The sequence below is a fragment of the Camelus ferus genome, chromosome 13 (genome assembly GCF_009834535.1).
Source record: "Camelus ferus isolate YT-003-E chromosome 13, BCGSAC_Cfer_1.0, whole genome shotgun sequence".
Taxonomy (NCBI): domain Eukaryota; kingdom Metazoa; phylum Chordata; class Mammalia; order Artiodactyla; family Camelidae; genus Camelus; species Camelus ferus.
This window is the reverse complement of record NC_045708.1, coordinates 31831932-31855914: the sequence shown is the minus strand read 5'-3', so window position 1 is coordinate 31855914 and position 23983 is coordinate 31831932. Positions and strand designations below refer to the sequence as shown.

Here is a 23983-nt window from a genome sequence, read left to right as displayed (position 1 = left end):
CCTGGTTCCTCTCAGTGTCCCCGGGCGCCAGATCAAGGCTGGGTGCAGGGTATGTGCTCAGTGAACAATTGCTGGCTGGCTGACTGATCTTGGAGAGCTGGCTCCTGAGAGGGCCTCTCATGCAGGCCTTGGCAGGGTTGCACGTGCGGGTGTGGCCAGGCCTGCACTCCTGGAAGACAGCATGCCAGCTGTCAGAGTGGATCTGAGGTTGCTTGTTGGCCTCGGCAAATGCAATGTGAAGGCCCGGCCAGGCGAGGTGGGCGCTGACCATGAACAATTGCTCTGTGAAGTTCACTAGAGTTTTTGGTGTGTGGATAGCTCCCTGCCTCTGGGTGCCTTGGCAGAGAGGCAGGAAGGCAGCCGACCCGTGTGATACCACTGCCGCTCAGGACTACCTTGGTGCTGCTGGCAATGGAGGCAGGCTACGCTGAGCCTGTTCAGCTTGGTTCTCTGCCAGACTGTGTGGAGCCATGGAAGGGGACAGGGGCACAAAGGGAAACTGAGGGCTCTGTGATTGCCTCCCGGGAGGTAAACTGAGCAAGTCTGAGAAAAACCAGGGTTTCACCCCTTCCTCTCTGCCATCCAGCCACATCATGTTCCAGCTGTGCTTGAGGGCCCAGAAGGAAAGATGACCCCACTCCACACATTAGGCCAGTCCTTTGCAGCAGCCATTCAAGACAGGGAGGCTGCAGGGCCCTGGAGGTCCAGGTACCTGGTGATCCTTCTGATCTTCCTACTCTGTGGCCTACTGCAGGTTGCAAAAGATTCTTGTGCCCTTAAAAAGAGTAATGATAAAAGCTGAGCCAGAGAGGCCATTGCCAAGGTTGTGGGAGTACCATGCAAAAGCCTTATACATGCCTTACCCAGGCCCTGTCTTCTCTAGGTTCCTCTTCTGTCCTTGATCTTACTTTGTCCTCTCCTCTTCCCTTTCTCTCCTCTCCTCAATCCCCTAGCAGGGCTTTGCCCCATGAAAGAATGGGGAGGGTCCTGGTCTGCTTGGCCACCTGGACCAGCGGAGTAAGTGAGCAACTGGGAATGAGTTCACCATCCGCACTGACTGAGTAAGGCCTCCAGTCTGAGAAGAGGCAGAACGTGGTCTTTCAGCTGCCCTCTCCTGTCCACAGGTGGTGTGGGCTACGACAGGAAAGAGCAACTTTTCTGTGGCCAGGTTTCCCCATCTCCCGCCTCCACGTACTTTCCCTGTAGCAGAGAGGAGCAAGCCAGTGTTTGCTGACATTTGGAATGTCATTGAGTGATCTATACTCTTATTGAACTGTCAGCTTAGAAAGGACTTGGGGCCCTGCTTTCAGCAGCCTCCAGGAGGTCAGAGCTGTCACTAAGGGGCCAGAAGAATACACACACACACACACACGTGTCCTCAGGTGAATGAATGCACTCAAGCAAGCGTACCCAGAACTGTATTTACATATCCATATTTGCATTCCTGTGTATACACATATTCAGCTGCAGAGATACATGGAAATATACACAGATATGAGTGTGTTTATATATACATAAAGTGTAAAGGCACACGCACATATATAATATACACATCTTCATCAATAAAAAAATATTCTTGAGTGCCTTGTGTGTCCCAGGTACTGTGCTGGGCCCTGGGATAAACAGAAAAGATGGACATTAAACAAAAAATTTCAATTGTGTTATAACACAAAAAAGTTCAGAGTCATGGGGTCATATCACAAAGGGACCTGACTTAGTTGGGTGTAGCTCCCCCAGGAAGGGAGTGTAAACTGAGACCTGAGGGATGAGCAGGAATCAGCTAAGCAGAGAAAACATCACGTGACGAGGCCCTGAGGTGAAGAGAGGCCTGGCAGTTTCACGGAGCTAGAATGTAAGTTCCATAGGGCAGAGTTTTGTCTCTTCTGTTCTCTGTGCTCTCCTCATCACTTTGGCTAGTTCCTGGCATACAGTAGATGTTTAAGGACGTACTGTCCCTGGTTGAGAACCAACCACAGAATTAGACCATTGCTGGAGTCCAAGTGAAAGATGAGAGTTAGTGAGATTAAACTGATAGCAGTAGAAATGGACCATGAGTCTGGAGTGTTAAATTGTACAGTCGTTTCTGCTATAATGCAGCATATACCTTCCTAAAAATCACCATGCTATGGAAAGTTGTACAGTAAAAATACAAGTAAAATACTCAAAAACTTCATCAGTGACACATGAAAAATGATGGGATTCTAATAAAAATGGTAGCATAATTTTACATAATTTATATTAAATACGACAATGAATAGCACACTTTATCTTGAAAAAAACTTGAAGTTTGCTTGTGTAAATGGGCAGAAGAAGGATTGCAGCTTGTGAGTTATTGTGAAGTGGTGGAAGGAGCGTTCTCTGAAACTAGAAGTTGAATCAGATGGATGCGGCTTGTAGCACATGTGGTGATCCAGGTAGCTGGTAGATGTTTGAGGTGTGTGCATATATGCATTTGGTACATTCTTACACAGCACTGTTCAGCTGGGTGTAGTTTCCTATGTATGTCCTATGGTATTGCTTATGGACAAAATCTCACATGTTTGCAAAATGCATTATGCTAATTCGTTCCCTAATACATCCATTGCATTGGAACAGATTTGCTCTTTCAGAACTAGTGTTAACAGCAGAGCTGACTGTACAATAGACAGGGAATGGTGGCTGGCTGTGAGGGTTGAGGATGAAGGATTTGACCATCGTGACTCCAAGGTTTATGATATGATCAACAGGGTAAATTGGAATGAACTTCCTGAGATAATGGAAGAAGTTTTCGGATTGAAAGAGAAGGTGAATTCAGTGTGGGACATGTTGCATTTAGATGCCTTTGAGACATTCTTTGAAGTTACCAAGAAAGTATTTGAATATATAGATCTGGGGCTCAGGGATAAGATCTGGGTAAGAGATACAGATTTGGAGGAGTTATTGGTGTATAAAGGATAATTGCAGCCATGGGAAGGGAGGATATAAGGTGAGAAGAAAAGAGAACCTAGGACAGAACACTGGGAAATGCCGATGTTTACTGCATAGAGGAGGAAGAATCAGAAATGGAAAAGAAGGAGTGGTCACTAATAGTAATAATAATATTTCTTATTTAATAATTGCGTTTTTCATGCATCTTAGACCTGTCTTGTCCAATACAGTTGCCGCTAGCCACCTGTGGCAATAGAGTGCTTGACATGTAGCTGATATGACCAAGGAACAAGTTTTAAATTTTATTTAATTTTAGAAACTAACTTGACACTGTAAATCAACTATACTTTAATAAAAAAATTTTATCAAATTTTAATTAATTTAAATTTAAGTTAAAAACTTTCTTGAAGAGCTTTTAAGTATATGTAGAGCAGACTGGGTTGGTGAGTCTACATTTTTAGCTGTTAATTATTTAAATCTAAATACACATCAAGCATTTCTGATGAAGGTTTAGCATCTCAGTTAAGATGTGTTATAAATTACACACAGAATGAAAAAATACAAAATACCTCATTAATAATTTTTATACTGATTCAATGTTGAAATGTAATCTTTGGATATACCAAATTAAATAAAATGTATTCTTAAAGTTAATTTTTTTTATTTGAGCTGTGCATTCAGTTCATAAATTGCTAATATGGTGCACATTCTATTTGTATTGGACAGTGCTGTGCCAAACACTGTGCTTAATATCTACCACATTATTTAATCCTCACAACCCTGTACAGTAGTTACTATTATTTTTTGCGTCTTAAGTTTGAGAAAGCTGAGGCACAAAGTGATGATGGAATTTGCTCAGTGTTTCACTTTGGTGCATGGCAGAGCTAGAACTTATATTTAGTTTTGCCTGACTCTGTGCTAAAAAAAGTAAACAGTAAAAAAGAGAAAGAGCAAAAGAATGGTAGAAGAAGAGGTAGACCAGTAGAGTGTGGTGTCACGGAAACCAAGGAAAGAAAGTGTTTTCAGAGGAAGAGGACTGGTTAGTTTGGAGGGAGCCAGGTAATGTTAAAGACCGAAATATAAGTTTCAGACCTGGGCATGAGGACCTCAGGGACCCTGGTGAAAACTCTTGATGACATGATAGGAACAGGAGCCAAATTGGAGTGACTTGGGGAGTAAATGGGGAGATAGAGAAACTAACTTCTTCAGAAACATGGTTTTGAAGGAGAAAGGACAAAAGCTGTGGTGGAGCAGGTGTGGACATGGGGCAGGTTTTGTGTTTTAAGATGAAGACATATGTTGTCGTTTGTAGGCACCATTAGAGAAGGAAAGGTTAAAAATGTAGTGAGAGAGAGGTGTCTGGGAAGATGACAGGAGATGGGATAGAAAATCTAGTTTCTTGAAGTGAACTCTTCCAGAGGAAGGTCCCCTCTTCTGTTGTGATGGGGGAGGGAGAAGAGAACGGGTGCAGACAGATGCAGGTGTCTTGTGGATTTAGTGATGACAAGAAGAAGTCTTCCCATCCGATGGCTTTTGTCTTTCTCTGTGGAGTAGGAGATGAGTCATTTGCTGATAAGTAATAGTGGAGGGCTGGGAAGGTTTGCAGAAAGTGGAAAAGGATTGCTGTAGTTTTAGTAAAGAATAGCAGGGTGAGTGGACTTGGAAAGTGTGGTAAGATTTCTGGGCAGCATTGAGAGTCCAGTTGAGGTTGGTGACATTAATTCATAGTGGAACTTCTCTGTTCAGTTGTATGGCTTTTCTTTAGCAGAGTTCAGCTGCCTGGCTGTGGGAATGCAGAAGGCAGACATTTAGATTCATCAACAGTGGAGACTTTCCCAGGAGGTGTGATGAAAGGAACAAAGGAGTTGAAGATATTATCAAGACAGTGGTTGCCAAGATGGACTGTGAGATCTAAGCTAGGTGTTGTGGGAAGAGAAGACAGCAGGGTGCCTGACAGATATGGAAAAAGTAGATAGGTCCCAGTAAGATGAGGAACAGGTGTACTGGGTATGGTTGAGCATGCCAGATTGAAGGAGAAGAGATTATGGTTGGAGAGTAGGGTGTCTGAATTAGAGATTTCAGAGATGCAGCAGTTCTAGGTGTTGGCAGGTGCCAAGGTGTGTCCCATGGGGGTGGGTAGCTAAGGCTGAGTGGAGGAGAATGTTATTGTAAATAAGAGATCAAGAAATATATAGATCAATAAGGCCTCCAGAAGGATGAGTATGTGGATATACACAAGCACACAGTATATGTGTATACATATACATACATACTCACTGCATATGCAGGACATAGAGCTATAAATGTACGTGTTAAGCGCATGCCTACTCATATACAGTTCGTGTACAGTCAGACCAAGCCATAAGCATATGCACATGTACTCACAGATGGTCTGGAATTCCTCTGGTGCCTGGGCCTGTTTGGATGGGCTTTTGAGGAAGCAGGCAGGCAGCCTTAGGAAGATTCTAAGTCAGTCCTGACAGGCAGGACTCAGCCAGATATGCTCAGAAATTGTGGGGTTGCAGGTCACCTAGACTTGACAGACCCAGATGAACCAAGGTGTGAAGGTTGCTTCTCCACTTTTCCTCTGCCATCTGTGCTATATGCCCTGCTACAATTTCCAGGTGCCTTGAAGGGGACGGGGTTGGGACCAGCTGTGAAATAGGGAGAGGAGACATTCTTGGGTCCCTCCAAGAAGCATTTCAGTCTCCCCCCTCCCCTGGGAGTGGACAGCAGGAGAAACTGCTGAAGGGAGGGTTGGTGTCTATGACTGAGTACGACTTTTCCTGACCTTGGAGCATTCAGAGTCCCAATCAGAGCAGTAATAAATTAAGGGCTTATGGAGGAATAAATTCTCTGCCTAAATGAAGTTCTTTGCTGGGGGCCATAGGCAGGTCAGTAGGTCGGGATGATGCAGATTGGAGGCTCCAGCGAGTGGGCTGAGCTAGCTGGGAAGCTGTCAGGAGTGAAAGTGTCTGAGACTCTGCTGGTCAGGTCACTTTTTTGGAGCTGTGGGGATAAAGCTGCTCAAGTGATAGGCAGCCTGACAGAGGCTGGGACTCTTTCTAGAATGGTGCCTATTCTAGAGCCCCTTCATTGGGGCTATTTGGAAAAAATAAGAAACTGAAAACCAAGAGAGGCATGAAGATGTAGGGGCCCTGCCAGCTGTTTGTTTTATTTTGTAGTGGGGAAGGCTTGTACTGAGACATGCTCCTGGTCTACTCAGTGGTCAGGACCAGACTGGGGCTGTGGCCCAGCTCTTTGGCATCATCCAAAGTACAGGGCTGTTGTCCATGGAGCAGTGGGCACTTACAGGCTGCCATCCTGGATGGAGCCAGCTCTGAGGTCAGGTAGATGAGGGCCTCTAGCTGTCTTTGAAATATGTACACAGAGAAATATGAACACAGAGGACAGGACACAAAGCAGCAGGTTTAAACACAGGAAAGGTAGGGGCACAGGCCTGGGACAAGGAAAGGCTGAATAGGAGAGCATCCTGGAGCGTTTGCTGCTGGAGTTGATGCTGAAGCCCTGGGAGGGGCCGTTTTGGGGGCTGGAAGCTACTGGATTTAGAGACCTGGAACTAGAGCCCAGGCTTCATGTCTTCTTTCTCCTTTCATCCCTACTCTGCAACATCTGCCCTTGGGAATGGGCTCTTGGGACCTAGTTCAGAGGTAGCAGAGGGACCAGTGCGGTATTTGGAGTCAGGGGCAGCTGGAGCTAGAGAGAATGTCTCCTTTCTTCTCATCGCCCTGCCCCCATGGTGTAGTGCCCTGACTGGGCTTTTCCTTTAAATATGTCTTACAGCTGTCTGAACTCTGAAATTTCTTTCACTCCTTCCCTCGCCTTGTTAACATGTGTTGCCTTTGGGGTAATCAGGGAAAAAATATTATGTCCTTTTACAATTACCGGGTTTTGGAATATTAAAATGTCTCACTGCATCGGCACTGTTATTTTGATTGGTATTCTAACCTTTGACTAGCCCATAAAGCGCGCCGCTCCTGAAGCCAATATTGCAGGACTGAAATTTAATTCCGAAATGATTCCAGATAATAGGGAGACAGATAATATATGCATGAAGGATATTATGTTTGGACTAACTGCAGCAGGGCCAAGGCTGGGGAGCTGAATAATAGCCCAGAGTGAGTTATAATCTGTGGGACAGAAATGCCTTACTGTCAGGGCCAGGAGAGGAACTCTTAAATCAAAGACACAGGAAAGGGTGCCATTGCAGTGTGCTTGTTTTGACAGGAAGAGCACTGGAGCCAAGAGGGTAGGTATGGGAGGCTGTGGCCCATCCTTTCTCTTGAACAAGATACCCAAGGCCTGGATGAGCTAGCTAATTGCAGCATCCCTGTCTTCATATCTCCTGTCCCTCTAACATTCCAGCCGTATCACACTTCTTGCTGCTCTTCAAATAGACAGGATACTTTCACATCTCTTTGCTCATTCTGTTCCCTTTGCTTACATTGCCTTTCCCCTTTTAGTGCATTGCTAAAACTCCTGTTCATCCTTCAAAACCCTCTTCTGTGAAGCCGTCTCTGACGTTCCCCCACTTGTGGTAGACATAGTCAATCACCTCTTCCTTTGTACGGCTTCAGTACTTTGTAATGAGTATATCACATGATCTCGTAATCATCTACTTACGTGTGTGTGTTTCCTACTAGGCTGCGAGCTCAGTGAGGCCTGCTTACCACCCATCTCTGTATTTCCAGTGCTTGGCACTGGGCTTGGGACACACTGGGTATCAACAAGCACACTGAATATAAGGCTATACTAATGAGCTTCAGAGTCCAGGTGCCTATTCCCCTGCCAGATTTCCCAGACAAATAGACTTAGAGAAGTTAGTAATTTGCCTAAGGGCACATAGCCAGGAAGAGGAAAAGCTCGGATTTGAATCCACATAGGTGCGTTCCTTCCCCTAGACCGTGTATCCTAGGCAGGTGGAGAGGGAAGGGGCTGAAGACCAGGCTAGGAAAGGCAGAAACTCACTTCCCTGACTCCTTCCCTCCTTCCATAGCTCAGGACTTGAGTCCTCTTTGCTGGGGACTGCATTAGTTCGTAACATTCATTGGACTCAAGTCCTCCTGTTGCTGCTGATGACCTTTGGACAGTTATTCCACATAAAAGGACACTTCTGTATTGTGAGTTTGTAACCAAGGATCAGGAAAGTACCTTGAGAAAGGTACTACTTGTGGTTTTGGAGAGCTCTTAGAGAAGTAGGCAGACAGAGCACATGGGGCCCTTAGTAATGTCAGAAAACTTCACAGACATTCCCTTTCCCCTTGAACACTTGGTGGAACCTGTATTTTGGGTGTATAGTGATAGAGAAAGTACATAATGAAAAAAGGTGCAGAAATTTGGTTGGCTTTTAAATGAATCACATTTTGTTAATTGCATTACTAGCCACATAATCCTAGACAAATGGCATGGCTGTATGTGACACTTACCCTTCACTTAGTCTTCAGGTGACACATGATATGTGCACTGGCCCCTGGGGATGTGGCTAACAGGCTAGAGACCACTGGCACAAGATAAAGAGCTTTGGAGCCAGAAGAGTCTGGCTCAAATGTCTACTACTGCTACCAACCAGCTGTGTGATCTGGAACAAGTTCCTTAACCTCTCTGAACCTATAAAAGATGACATTATCTGACACGCACAACCTAGACTCTGGAGTCTAGTAGGCTTGATTTAGAATCTTGATTCTTCACTTACTAGCTGTGAGGTTTTAGGAAAGTTACTCAACTTCTTCAGCCTCAGTGTCAGCCTCTGTAAAACAGGAAAAACAGTACCCACTCCTGGAGTTGTCCTGTGCATGAAGTGATAGCACTGTGCTCCCTTGTCTTCACACTGACTACTAGACACAAGATGGCTAGTAGATGACACAAGGGGAGAGGAGACAGGAGCTCAAGGTAGACATTTACTCCTTTGGGGCGTGGGACTAGGAAAAGGGGGTTCCTCCAGCACAGGTCAAGTGAGTACCAGGGAGGAGGAGCCTAGCGCCATCCATGGGCTGTGGGAGAGAGTTTCATTGAGGACACACTTGAGAGATGAGTAAGTTCTCAGAAGTCAGGATGGAAGAGGCATGCGGGCAGAGGGAGCAGTGTGAACAGAGGCCTGGAGGGGTGAAAGCGCTTGCTGGACTGGGGAACTACAAACAGTAGTTTTCAGGTTTTTTAAGCTACTGATGTGGGCCAGCCATGTGTATGCCTTTTACTGGAGGGAAAACAGAAAGTGAGAGCAAGAGAGCTCAGTAAGACATTGCCTGATGTCTAGGGTGGAGCCAGCCTAAGCTGCCTCTAAGAACGGGGCCGAGGCTTCAGAAACTGCCATGTTTCTGTCCATGTGAGGGAAGAGAGAGCCCATGGGTCCAGGATAGCAGGGAGGGGCCTCAGGCCAGCATGCCTTGTAGCATCCATGGCTGTGGATAGTTCGAGCCTGCTTTGCTCGAAGACCCCAGTATCTTTATGGTAACATACAGAAAATTACAGAGTGAAGACTCAATTAGGTCATGTTTGTAAAGCCTATAGAAAAGTGCTGGTACTCGGTGTGTGGACGGGCAGCCTGGCATAGCCTCACCCGGGGAGCTAGTCTGCCTTGTTCTGCGTCCCTGATGAGTGTGGTCACAGGGGGAAGGGAGCTGGTAAGGAATCAGCTCAAGGCACCTGAGACTCTTCCTGGTTGAGGTTCCCTGCAGCTGCTACAAAAGGACCTCTGCCCTGGAGTTGCCGGCAATGCCCTCCATGGCAGATCTTTTCAACGAGGCCTGCCCCAGGTCTGTGTGTCTCTTGCTGGCTGCTGCACAGAGTCTGTGTCCTGCCAGTTGATGCAATCGCTTCGTCCTGGTCCCACTGTGAGCCTCCTCTGTCTTTGTCTCATGTCCTTGAGAAAGTAAATTCTGAGCTCGCTCTGGGGCGGAGGAGAGTAGAGAGCTGTTCTGGGTCTGTCTGGGGCATGGATTTAAACCTAGGCATCCAGACTACAGAGACCATATTCTCACCCTCGGGCCAGGGGTGAGGGCCCAGTGGCTCAGCGTCCATACCTCTTGGTTATTATGTGTGGCCTGGACTGACCCTGTGCAGGACCATAAGCCACTTGAGGAAAGGGACCAGATCTGCTGCTTCTCTGAATGCACAGAGCAAGCAGAGGGGCCCCAGGAGGCTAGCAGAGGCAGAGACACTGCAGAGAGCCGAGGGCAGTTAGGAAAGAGGTGGACTCATCAGTGCTCAGTGTTCAGTCTGAGAGAGCTAAGGGAACCCTTCGTTGCTCTGCCCTCTCCCGGGTTCTGTTCTGTTTTGATTTTTTCTTTTTGTTCTTGTTTTTTAAATTGTTGTTACTCTGGACCCTGGAAACTGGGAAGAGTTACAGAAAGGGAGAAAGAAACACAGAGACGTCCTTGAAGGCAGGAGGCACAGCCTGGCCTCCCATCCCCCACATGACCCTGAAGAACACTCTGGAAAGGCAGGTTGGACCATGTCTGTCGGTATCAATAATAGAGCAGCAACAAATTGAGCCCCAGTTGTTGCCAACCTCTGTGCTAGGTGCTTTCCACATGTTATTATGTTTAATCCTTGCTGCTTCTCAGCAAGGCAGGGGCTGTTGGCGCTATTTTATGGTTGCTGAAATGGAGACCCAGAGACATTAAGAAGCTTGGCCAAGGCCACGTGACCAAGATGTAAATCCAAGTTCCCTCCTTCCATGGCTTCCTTCCTGTCACTTGTCCCATAGTAGATACCACCTGAAAGCAGTTCCTCTGATCTGGTCTGATTTGATCTGGAGGCCCACAGGCAAACACACACACTGGCCATTACTAGTTCTCTGGCCAAGGAGGCAGTGGTTGGGGAAGGACAGGGAGTGGCCTCATGCACCAAATCCCTTGGGAGTGACACCTATTTAATGAGGATCTGTCTGTGTGTAAGAGGGTGTGCCCATGTGTATATACATGTCCATATGTGTTTAAACAAGTGTATCTCACATTTCTCCATGTGGGGAGGCTTGTGTCTGTGGATACTCAGGTGTGTGCATTTGCCCACATGTGGGAATATGGGGGAAGGTGTAGGTTTGGGCTCTGTGGTCTGACTCGAGGCACCGGGAGGAGGGCAGATGTGGGCCTCGTCTCTTGAGGACAGTATGGTGCAATACAAAGAACCCTGGACTGAATTTGCACCTGGAAGATAAAGACATGGGCTCCAGTGTTGGGTCACTTGCCCTTTCTGAGGCCTCAGTTTCCTCATCTAACAAATAAGAGAACTGGATGAGGTATCTTTCTTGTGGTCTCTTCTACCTTTGCTATTCTGAGATCATTCATGGTGCCTGAGGTTTCCTATTTCTGCTCCCAGCAAAAATGTGACAGACGCAAGGAAGGTGAGAGAAGTCCCTCTTTGACCCTAACTTACTTTGATCTCTAGCCTTGGGGCACCACTCTATCCCACTGGGAAAATTTGAGGGCCCAAGGAAGGCAGGGCATTGCCTGGCATCAAGTCAGGAGAGCTGTCCAAACTCCTCAGTGTTGAGGAATTTGGACAGCTAGCGTCTGTCACAGTTTGAGTGACCTGGATTGGAGCTGAATGCTTTTGAGGCTTTGGGCTTCTCTATAAGAATGTGGAGTGAGGAGAAGTTTACCTCTGCTTCTAAAGAGGGTTGAGGGAAGGGGTGTCTGAGTACCCTAAAGGCAGGGTGCAGCCCAGGCCCTTCATCTGGCCTTTGATCCCCTCTGTTGGTGGTTGTGGCAGACATGGAGTGATGGCCAGTAGAGACCAGTAAAATTAGCTGAATGTGTGTTCACAGTCATACAGGACCATGCTGGCTCAACCCAAAGTCTTTCTTTGAGCTCACCTGGCCTGCTGTCAGCTCTCTCGGGGGAAGAGTGGTTTGTGGTTGGGTGCTTTAGTTTTCCCTGGCTGACTCATGAGAGCTGATCTAGGTGGTTCCTAGAAATGGGATCTTTGTCTCTGTCTTCAGGTGGGATTGTAGCAGGTTTTGTCTATTCTGTCCCATTAATTAGTCATCAGTTCCCTGAAGTTTCTGAATTTGACTGACTGGGTCACTACAGAAGGAATGGGCATTGTGTGGACCACCTAGGACTCAGATAGCAAGTGCCCTGTGCTCTGCCTGGGCCAGCACACATCTAATTTAACATCTCAGTTAACTCTCGTTCCTCAACAAAGCCCTGTAAATCAGGGCATTTAGACTCAGAGATGAATCAGGTCTGGTCTCCATGTGTACAGAGCTCCCAGTCTAGTAAGGAGGTTGGATGGGTCAAGGCAGATGGGGGAAAATACAGAAGAGATAGTAATAGGAATATGTGTATGGTGTGTGTGAGTGTATTTTTAAAAAATAACTTATTTCGAATTTAGCTCTATATTGAGTTGGAATTTACAAGAGTAAGAGCCCATGTAAGCATGTCTGTGTGCTCATCAGTCCCCTTGCCTGTGCAACTCAGTAAGCTCAAAGCTACCGGATGAGCTAGCCCCTGCTGCAGTCAGGCCTGTGACTTCTTCAAGGGCCTTAAGGCAGGGCCCTCGAGACACCGTAGGCTACCCTACTTGGAAGAGAGAAGTGGCTTTCCTGCGGAGATGAGGTCCAGGCCAGCTGTTCAGGAAGTGCTTGTGTGTGGGTGTGGGCAGGTGTGCTTATGAGTGTGCACAGGCATGAGCCCAAGTGTGCATATGGCCGCAGCCAGTGGTCTGTCCAACGCAACACAACCTACGGTGCTAGGCCTGGGCTTGGCATCTACTGGGCTGCAAGCAGGAGGGCAGGCTGCAGGCACATCCCAGGGCAGCCCTGAGGCCTCCCCAGTGGTGTGTTTGCTGTGCCTAATTACCCGGCAGTTGTTTAACTATGCAAGCTGCATGCCTGCCTTTATTGCGCTGTGATTGCCGAGCTGCCTATGGGGAGTGTCATAAAAAGATATAAAATGCCCATTATCTGTCTGACGCCCTCCTCCTGGACTGTGGGTGTTTGTGTTTTATTTTATTTTTATGGCTCAAGGGAAGCTCTGCAGGAAGGAAAGGGAGGGAAGGAAAGGCAGGGGAGGGGAGGCCCTCCAGGAATTGGGACCTAGGAGACGGAGGAGCCCCCTTCCTACCATGGTCAGCCATGAGTTGGAGGACCCTCCTGGCCAGAGGGGAGATGCAGAAATGGCACATCTCCAAGGTCAGGACAGGGGGTTCAGGAAACCCACATCTTCCCCTCCTCTTTCACCTGCAAGGCCTGCATCTTGTGTTTCCACCCTACCTGTGCTAGCTTCCCTGCCTGGAGGCCTGCTGCTGCGGGTGCAGGGCAGTCTGCAGAGGGTTCTGAGAATGGGCTGTGGGAACTGTCAGTCTCCTTCCCACCGAGTTCTCTGCTGGCTCTGATGACTCAGATTGCCTACTGGCCCTCTGGAGCACTGTGTCTGGCTTTAGGACAGATACCGTGGGCATCACCCCCTGCTCCTGAAGCCTTCCACCCCTACAGCTGCAGCTTCCCTTTTCTTGCCAGCCACAGCGATGTATTCAGGCCATGCCTGTCCAAGATTCACTGGGTCTTGGAGCAGCCTCCTCGACCAGGAGAGGGGAGGGAATTAACATGACTTCAGCACCTACCCTGTGCCAAACAGGATCAGAGATCAGACGGGGGCCCTACCCTTGAAGAGCGCACACTGTTACCAGAGTGCCAGCCTCACAGTACGTGTTCAATAAACATTTGTCAAATGGGATTGAGTTCAGCATAGCCATTCATTCATTCATTTTCACTCAGTAAATGGCTATTGAGCACCTACTTTGTCAGGCACTCTGCCAAGCACCAGGGATCAAATAGTGAGCAAAATAAAATCCCATCCCTAGCTGGTTATTCAAGTTTATCGGAAAAAGAATTTAAGGATTTTAAATCCTGGATCTCTGACTCCAAAACCATGTCCTTTCAACTATGACTTGTTATTTCCCATGCCTGAACCATCAATCCCCAAGCTATCCTGTACTGATTGTCTAACTTCTCTGCTTGAAAAATCTTGACCTCTACTGAATGAAGCACAAGCTCTCAAGCCTGTCCTTTGAGACCCCCAAAGTACCTCCCCAGCTATACCAAGACAGCCCGTGTGACCGTCCACTTCCAGGCCTTGTTCACGTTGGTTCCATTTGCGTGGAACGTCCTTTGCTGTGTTCCTCCTCAGTGAGCTCCTGCTTATCCTTCAAGCCCTAACTCCTTCCCAGTTTCCCGTTGGGAACATCCTCTCTCTTCAGACATGTGCATTGAGTGCCTGTGGAGCACCTCGGCACTGTGCTAGAGCTTTCCCTGGCTTTGTGCACTGCTGGTGAGCCTGCTATGGGTCCTTGCACTCCTGTCATAGTGTGCACATGAAAAAAGCCTTATTTAGAGATAGTTCACATACCATACAGTCTGCCCATTGAAAGTGTTTCTTGGTGTCTTCACAAGGTTGTGCAACCATCATCACCATCCGAATTTAGAACATTTTTGTCACCCTTAAAAGAACCTCTCCTAGCAGTCACTTCCCATTTCCCCTCAAGCCACTAAGCAACCACTAATCTACTTTTCGTCTCTGTAAATTTGCCCATTCTTGCAATCCTAGAAATTTCTTACGTGTGGTCTTTTGTGTCTGGTTTCTTTCACTTAGCATAATTTTCAAGGTTCCTCCATTTTGTACCATGAATCAGCACTTCATTTTTTTTTATTGTGAATAATATTCCATTATATGGACGTGCCACATTTTATTTATCTGCATATGAGTTGATGGACATTTGAGTTGTTTCCACTTTATGGCTATTAAATAATGGTGTTATGAACATTCATGTACAAGTTCCTTTTATTGTTTTTGCTTTATGTGTGTGTATATATATGTATGTGTTTTACACTTTCTGTCTTTCCTAGTAGATTGTGAGCTTCTGAGAGTACAGGTCATTTCTATGCTGTTACCTGCTGTGTCCCCACCACTTAGCCCATGGTTAGAATTCAGTAAACATCATTGAATAAATACAACCCTTCTTCCTAATTCTCTTTCATCCTCAGGATGTAATATTAAATTGTGGGGACCTGTTTTCATCCCATAACCCACCCTACCTAGGTGTAACTGTATACACGTATCTGTCACCCAGGCGGAAGCGTAAGTTAATGTGTTGGCGTCCTGGACCACTTCCTTTTCTTTCCACTGTTGGCCTTTCTGGTGTAAGCACCCCCCCCCCCTTTTTTAAATTGAAGTATAGTCAGTTTACAATGTTGTGTCAATTTCTGGTATACAGCATAGTAATTCGGTCATACATATACATACATATATTCATTTTCATGTTATTTTTCATTATAGGTTACTACAAGATATTGAATATAGTTCCATGTGCTATACAGTGTAAACTTGTTTATTTTATATATAGTAGTTGGTATCTGCAAATCTTGAACTCCCAATTTATCCCTTCCCACCCACTTTCCTCCCCTGGTAACCAATAGGCATATGAAAAAATGCTCACTATTACTAATTATCAGAGAAATGCAATTCTGGTGTAAGCCTTTTACCCAACAACAGGTGAGCTGAGAAACTGAGTTGCCCCCACAATAGCGGATACAGTCTTGAGCTAACTTGACACTGAAGCAGAGACCAACTCCACCTTCCCTCTTCTCTGAGGGGTGATGCACTGTTTTATGCATGGAGGGCTGAACCTGTGGGAGGGACCCTGGAGGGAGTGTCGGGCTGGGTGGCCTCCTGGCTCCAAGCCAGGCTGGCTTTGTGACAGCTCTGGATGCCTGAAACTCTGAGGAGGAGAGGGTGCCTCTGCCATTCTGGTCAGTAGCCCACATGAACCAAGTCTGTAGAAGAAAAGGAATTTCTAGAACCAGCAGCCTCTGAGAGATTAGTAAAACCAATATTTCTCTTTTCTTTGCACTTACTCACCCTAATAGTTTGAGCCCATAATTAGAATTGGGCTTTATTAGGCCAATTAGGAGGCAGGAATGATGGCAGGAGGGCATGTGGAGATGCATCAGTGTGGTGGGCAGTAAATCTAAGGTTTTAATAGGTTTGTTCCATAATCAGATGGTCTGGAAGGCTGACGGGGTGGCTGGGCCCCCTCCTCTCCCTCCCTTCCACTCCCATCACTCCTTGAAGTGGCCTTCACACTTTGCCGTCCTTGTCCTCAATACTGGCAGCGGCGCTGGGATATGGGGGACTTGAGAGGGAGGGAGGAGACCCCACCCGGAGCTTCATTGCCTATGCACGCGCCGTCCAGCCTGGCGGCATGATTACCTTGCTGAGAAATCCGCCCAGGCGCAGGGCTGCTGATAGCAATCATTGATTAAGAGGGTAATTGTCCTGAAAATTCAGATTGATCAGAAGGCAGAAATGATAACTTGTGTAACTGTGTTTAAAGCCACGTCCTGTCAATAGAAGAGACTGAGATGTATCGCGCCAAGAGGGGGGCAGAACGGATGGGTGTGTGCGGGCGGGCAGGCGCTGCCATCCTTCTCTCAGGGCTGAGCAGGATGTTTCTTGTCAGTAACCTGGACTATTGGAGATTCAATCACTTTTATCTCCCCCTCTCTCTCAATCCAAATGCCTTTTCATATTAGGAAATTAGAATCGGCCCTGCTCATGCAAGATTTATTAGCTCTGCTGAGCAGTCGCACCGAAGAGTAAATGATTTTGCTTTGCTGGAGCTTTTTACACATTAGGACCCAACTTCTTCCCTGCTCTGTGCCACCGGCTGCCTCGAGGAGTGGGCTCTAGAACCAGGTACTCAGGGAGTGAGCTTTCAAAGTCTAGTTTTGGGGGGAAAGCATCACTCAAGTCTGGCTTCTTAACCTGCCAGAGACCCTGTTGTGTCTGGCTAACTTCCTTCTATCTGCTCTCCGACAGGTCTCTAACTGGGGTCTAGGTTGACTCTTTCTACTGCAGGGGCCAAGCCCCCTGATGGGATGAGATTCATCCCTGAGTCAGGTGGCCTGGTGGAGGCGTACCTTGAGGGGAGGCCCTGAGACTGTGTATTGGGTAAAGGCAGAGGATGGAAGGGCCACACTGGCTTTTCTTCTTAGGGCCTGGTACTGTCCCACTGTCGGAGGGTGGCGGGAGCTGCAAGGGCTGGAGTATCTTTCTGAGCCCCTGGGGAAGCTGTCCAGCAAGTTGCCTGGGAGTTCAGAGTGTGGGAGCTGGTTAGAGCAAGTTTAGGGCTATCTGGGCCTGCTGGCTGCCTGTGTCTGGAAGGCTGCAGGCTTGACTGGCTGAGGCTCTCTGATCTGCCAGCAGTGTGGGCTCTTAGGGAAGGAAGGGCCTAGGATCCATGCTTCTTAAACTCTCCTGTGGCCTTGGGCTCGAGGCAGTGTGGGCCTATGTACTAGCTGGACCTAGCCTGCCCCGAGGGTGAGAGTACCGGTGGGCTAGGTTGGTTGTAGGGAGGACCATTCTCCTTTATTGAAACTGCCATTCTCCTTTCTTCTTGCCCCCTTCTTCAGCCCCCCGCCTCCTTGGGTCACTTGGATCCTTGGACAAATGCCAGACACTGTCATTCTTCTACTTTTCCCTATTGTAGGTGTCTGATCCCAGAGGCCGGATGGAACAGGTGACAGTGTGGAGGGTCCTTCTGATATGGGGCTGAGGGAAGGTTAACAGAACTTCTGGACTTTCTGTGAATAGGATATGATCCCAAGGAGTACCCTTTATCCACTTTGCTCTTTGACTTGACCCTATGAAGCCTCTCCTTTTCTTTGAACTTTCCCCAAGCAGAGATGTAACTGGACAAACCTGAGAGGTGGGGTTGGAAGAGGTGGGGTCCCCAGGAGTGAATGGAGTAGGTAGCAGTCATTTTGATCCAAAAGGCGGGCAATGCTTTGGAGCAGAGGGTAGAGGGAGGCTTTTTGGAGGAAAGTATCTGGCAAGTGTCTGCAAGATATTCCATAGGAGGGACCTGCCTCTAAACAGATCACAAGGGCACCAGCTTTCTACTGAGGGTCTGCTTCAGGTTTTTCTTGTCCACCACTAGGCCATGTCCTCGGAGAAGCCTTGACTTTCTTGGAAGTCTCCTCTACTCAGCTGGATTGGGCAGGGCAGGCCTTCCTTCTGCATATGTGCCACCCGACCTCCTACCACAAGGGTCTGCTGAAGGAGAGAGTGGTTCAGGGAGCTTGCTTCACCACGCTCCCCTACTCTGATGGATTATGAAGGGAGTGGGAGCACAGGACCAAGAGAGCTTCCTGATATGGACTGCTCCTGCCTCTGCCTCTGAGCTAGGCTTGCCAGTTGCCTAGGAATACTTTGTGGTCGAGCCTTATTTGGCTTAGTCTCCTGCTAGGGCTAGTTTGGGCAAAGTTGAGAAACAATGGAAGTGCCATCAGCAGCTTGGACCTGGGAATGGAGAACTCAGAAGACAGACTTCCAGTGGAGCGAGGGAGACCGATAGTTACTACAGGACAGTGTGGATGGTGTTGCCTTCCAGAGTCTAGAAGAGGGAGTGCCTGAATCCTCGTGGAAGAGCTCAGCCAGGTATCCAGAAGGGGCCCCTTGAACTGAGTCTGAGGAACATGAGGAGTGTCTGTTTGAGACAAGTCTGGGCCAGCGTGTGGGCAGAGAGAACAAGAAGTGTCACAGGTCAGTTGTGTTAGGGCTGGGCTGGGCCCCAGTGGGGTTTATTTTCCTGGGCACACTTGTCCATCATAATTTGGAGGTATTGGCCTCACCTTGGTTTTAGCTGGCCTGAGGTGTGCCTACTTTCATCATCTAGCTAGGGTACTGGGGGCTGGGATCCTTGGATTGGACCAGCTTGAGCCTTAGGTTGGAAAGATGTGCAGAACAGAGCCTCAGGAAATGGACCCCAAGTCCCTGCTCTGCTCTGTTCTGTTCCCACTCCTGTTCTGCTCAAAGAGCGGGGAAGGGGCAGGGGTTTGGCGAAGAGGACAGCTCTGGCAAGGCTTTAGGCCAGCTCTCTCCACCCCTTGCTAAGCCCCTTTCCAGCCCTGTCTTGTGCCAGACCCAGCCCTGCTCCCTGGGCTGGATTGGTTCCCTGGGCCTGGTAGGGAGGCTGGGAGGAGACCTGGAAGCCAGGAGACTCATTTTCACTGGAATTTGACCTAAAGCAGGATTGGAAGGGAAGAAAAGAATTTGAACAAAAGTGCAGGCAGGAAGGAGCTGTTAACGAGCCTTTCTTTCTCTTTGGGCCTGAGCGCAGCGCATAGCGGGGCGCAGCGGCGGCTCTCCTCGCAGCTCTCTGAGACAGCTGCAGTCTCTGGCCGCTGCCTGCTCTCGCTCGCTCTCCTTTTTTCCCTCTCCTCTTTCTCAGCTCTCTCTATTATGGGGACTTGCTCCAGCTCTTTCTCTCTCTTCTGTCTCTCCTTTTGTTCTCTCTTTGTCTATTTATCACACTGTGAAGGTTGAAAGAGATGTTATTAATCTGGGAGAATGAAGGCAGGATTAGTGGTATGAATCGGATTTTGAGAGGTGTAATGATAGAAAGACTCGCTCGGCTGGCGGCCTGCGTGAGCTTGATAAATGGGGAGCACTCCAGACTGACTCGCGCCTTCCTCCGCGCTGTGCGCCCTGCCCGCTGGGGCGTGCCGCGCTCTCAGATCTGCCAGCCGGCCCACCCCGCTCCTACCTGAACCGGAGCAAAAAGCCAAGGGTAAAGCAGACACAAATATCTCCCATCGCACTTGGAGACATCATTGCTTTCAGCACCCTTTTCAAGTGGAGGCCTGTTGAGTTCTCAAAGGACTGTGGGCAGAGGGAGTGGGGACCCGGACTTCTGCTTGCTTCAAGGGTCTGTGTGGGTGGAGCTTCCCTCCTGCCCCTGAAATGGATGTCAGGGGTCAGGGAGTGATGAGACAGTCCCTCGACCAGTCAAGTAAGAGTACCAGACCGTATGTAATAGGTAATTAAGCAAAGTGCTGTTGGGAGAACTGTGGTTTGAATTGTGGAGGTCAGGGTGGGATGTGGAGAAGGGAGGGAGAGAAATCAGGAAGAGCTTCCTGAAGGTGGTATCCTGGCAGACAGGATTTGGAGAGGGTAGAGGAAGGCTAGTTTTCCAGGTGGGAAAATAGCATAAACAAAGATGTGAGGACAAATAATCCTGACTTGCGGGAGGCTGAAGAGCCTCAGGACCGGGAAGGGACAGAAATCAAGTAATTAAGCCCCTCATTTTCCAAAGAGGAAATAGTCCTAGGGACTAGAGTTGCCGTTTCCTGAAATGATTTTCTATTCAAGTCCTGTCGCTTGTTCTAAAGGTGCCGTTTCCCTGGTCCTTGGATGACACAGTGAGCCTTTCGATCTTCTCTCCTCAGTGGCTTTGGTCGCAGCCTTTCACCCTTCAGCTTTGCGGCCAGAAGATTCTTGCTTAGGTTCACTGCTGCTTGATCCCAGTCTTCTCCCAGGAGCCATGGCTCAGAGTTCTTCTCACACTCCTACCCTAGCCCAGCCTGCAGGCTGTGTGGAGAGTGCTGTCCCAGTCCGCTGCTACTTGTGCAGTGAGCAGAGGACCAGGGGTGGCACACCCCATTCTGGGCTCCAGATGCCTCCGGTCTGAGCACTGTCCTCCTTTCTGTTCCTACAGTGGTTCTCTCTGATCACTCTGTCGCAGTGATTGGGCACTTACTGACATTTGAGTCTCTTTTCCTGCAAAGAACTGTGAGTTCCTTGAGGGCAGGGTCTATCTATGATTCAGTTGAGTTGCCAGGGTCTGGCAGGCCTTCAGTGAACATGTGAATCTTACTATGAATGAATGAGGTCAGTTTCTCGTGCAGTTTCTTCCTCTCCCTCTAGGTAAGAAAATGGTCCCTGTTTCCCAGGCCTGTCTACCCTTGGGAGTATGGAAGGGTGAGTGTACAAAGGAACTAACTTTTGACATTGGTGGAGCAGCTAAGATTGCATAGCATGGCAGTGGTCGACCCTTGAATGTCTTCCCACCACCTTAGGAAATGGTGTAAAACCCTCATCGTGTCTTCTGAGGCCCTGCATGGCCTGGCATCTCTTGCCTTCCTCATTGGCCACATCTCGTGCTTGCTTTCTCTGCTCCAGGGACACTCTCCTTGACTTGATTCCTGGCAGCTGCTGTGTTACAGTTTGCCTAAAGGCCTTAGCACGTGTCATTCTCCTGTCCCCAAACACCTACCCCTCCCAGTCAGTCAGTTTCTGCTGCCCTGTCCTCGGGGTTCCCCAACTAGGTCAGGTTCCCCTCTTTCATCCTGTAACAGCCTATATTTCTTCTTTAGCCCTTGTTATAACTATCATTTAGTGATTTTTATGTTGCTATTTGTTTAACATCCGCTTTTCCCAATAGAATGGAAGCTCTCTGAGGGCATTACTTTGTCTGTATTACCACTTGTACATATATGGCCTGACACATAATAGGCTCTCAGTAACGTTTGTCATGATTAAGTCGGTGTGACCCCAAATTCCACATTGTTTCATTGTGTCACACCAGGTAAACTGAAGGTGGAGGTGACAGAGGGAGGGACAGGGGCCAGGATGTTCGGTGTGTCCAGAGACAAGGCTCTTTGGACCTTAGCTCTGGAGGTTCTGGTGTTCAGCCTTCCCATCTCTGAGCCTTCCTTGTTTCCATCCAGACATCAGAGAAGAGAAGGGCCTCATCAACCCTACAGCTTTTATTCTCTTCCTGGGTGATCTTATCCACTCGTGCAGTTTCACACGCCACCCATGTGCTTTCCTAGGACTTTCTTGTCTCACCTCAGACCCCTGAACTGAGCTCCTGGCCTGCGTGTCTGCCTTCCGCAGGCACCCCACCTTGGATGTCTCATTGAAGGCCATCTTGGTCCTTCTCGATTATTTCCCTCCAGGCCTGGTTTCTCCCTCGGGATTCTCATAGGCTGTCAGTCCCCTACCGAGTGTGAGTTTACGGGTCTCTCTTTCTAGCTTGGGAGCTCCTTGAAGGCAGCGACCTAGTCTGCTTGATCTCCATCACCGAGCACAGAGCTTGGCATGTGGGTTTGCTCATGAAGTGTATGTTACAGGAGCAAGCCAATGAGGAGACGGGGAGCCCTGGAATGGAGGCTTGAACACCCTTTTCATTTTCCTAGAGAGAAGGAAGGAAGGTGTGTGTGCTGTGAGGGCTGGTGGGGTGGCGGTGCTGGTGGTGTCACATGCTCCATAGAGGATTATATTTTAATTTGGAAAGCACTTTAGAAACTTAAAGTGCTTTGCCTAAGTGCTGACTGCTATTAGTGTCTCCTTTTTATTAGGAAAAAGAACATGATTTTTCTCTTTCATCTTCAGGCCTGTCCAACTTCTGAGAGTCAAACTTAGCAAAATGCCTGCCCCTCACTGAGGACTAGTTACATGCCAAGTTCAAAGCTTTGGACTTGAAACACAAAATTCTGCTTTGCAGACTGGTTCTGACACCCCTGAGAGGATTAGCCCTGACAGCTCAGTATCAGGAAGGGGGTGGGAGAGACAGGGTCATTTGACATAGTTCAGGCTGTAGTCCCATGCGCCTCCCCTCTCCATGTAAGTTTGGGTGGGAGGACATGAGAACTTGGACCATTTGCAGGGAGACAGGAAAGACCCCAGTGGTTATCAGAAACCCACTTGTCATACAATACTCAGGGACAGACTTCAGAGAGAGAATTGGGGAGGAATGGCCCCAGGAAGAACTGGGTCTGTTCAGCTCAGGGATGATAGGACCAAGAGGCAGAGACATCACAGCTGCTGGGCTTGGTGCTGTTAAGAGCTGCCGACACAAATGGCTAGGTCAGGGAGGGAGGCTGTGTAGCAGTAGCAGGAGAAATTCTGGTCCAGGAGGCCATGAGGCAGGAACTTGCCTTGTGCCCTACAAGCACCTTTGAGGGCCCTGCTGGTATGAAGGAAACACCCCTCCCCACGGAGAAGATTTGGTGCTGTGACAGCAGGAGGTCTGACAGGCCCATCTGTGCCTTATCATTGGGCTTCTCTGTGTGACCTCTGTCCCAGGCTTTTCCTAAGTGGCTACAAGACATACAGCACCCTTGTTTCAACCTGGTCTATGTCTGCTAGCCCTGGATGCTGAAGGCTCTGCCCATGGCTGTGGTGCTGGGAGGTGGGAGCTTTGGCCCATCTTGCTAGTGCCCTGCAGCCCCCATCTCCTAATTGGGCCCTAATCTGGGGGAGCTAGGGCAGGGGTGGGGTGTGGGGAGTACATTGAGCCTTTTGCCTTAACTGAATTTCCATACCTCCTGTTGTTAATTATAGAGATGTAATAATGCGATTAGTGCACGATTAAAAAAAATCCCTGATATGATTACCATGGATTTAATATCACATGATATATCATTATATCGTTATGCAGTGACAGATGTAATTGAAATACACTTATTGGAGCCGGGGGTGGTGTTTCATTCAATCCCCAGCACCCCGGGGAGGAGAGGGCTGGCTCAGAAGAAGCAATGGGAGAGGAAATTGTAATGAAAACAAAGAAAACCCACAACGTGGCTCTCACCCTGGGCAGCTGGCTCAGACTGACCTGCTGCCTTCCCCTCTGTGACAGTGCACGCGGGGCCCCAGACAGGCCAGGCTCTTTAGTAGGGGCTCAGGATCCTGCTCCTTATCTGGTTCTCTCCCCAGAAAGCTCAGTGTCCCCAAGTCCCCTTTGACTCAGCAGTGAAGCAAGGGCTCTGGGAACATGAGAGAGATTACTCCACCTGAAAACAGACTCCGGAACCTCAAGGGATCACACTGAGCTGTCAGCTGTCTTCCAAATGTTGTGGATCCTGGACCTGTAGCGCAGCCCCTGCGTTTGCTGTGGCGGTGGTCCAGTGCACTACAGGCAGCTGTCCTGTTGTAGGCAGTGAGCAGGAAGGTTAAGTACACAGAGAAGATGATTATCCCACTCAAGTTATGTTGACGGACAGAGGCAGCAGCAGCAGCGCTGGTGCCCCTAAAGTGTGTTGGTAGCCAGGGAACCCCATGAAGACACAGAACTTCCAGCTGGGGATAGAAAGGATGGGTTTGTGTCATCTGATGGAAGTGTCCATCCTTTTGCTGCTAGCTATGTTGGCCAAGTCTCTCCTGGCCTGAGGAATGGAGTCAAAGCTACCTGTCAGGCCAAAGATGTCAGAAAAGGAGAAGAGGGACAGGAACAGTCTCCCCTTCTTTCCTAGCCCAGGCAGCTGAACCCCCAG

At 48.5% G+C, this 23983-nt stretch overlaps 1 protein-coding gene across 12 annotated transcripts in view; it reads left to right on the top strand.

Annotated features, from left to right (window-relative positions):
• ERI3 (ERI1 exoribonuclease family member 3) overlaps nucleotides 1-23983 on the top strand; it is a 123148-nt gene that overhangs the window by 66674 nt on the left and 32491 nt on the right. For 2 of the 12 annotated variants that reach the window (XR_004324975.1, XR_004324974.1), the window contains exon 8: nucleotides 10266-10366. The exons of the other annotated variants lie outside the window; for them this stretch is intronic. The gene's annotated coding sequence lies outside the window, so the exon portion shown is untranslated. The remainder of the gene's footprint in view (nucleotides 1-10265; nucleotides 10367-23983) is intronic. 12 annotated transcript variants of the gene reach the window in all.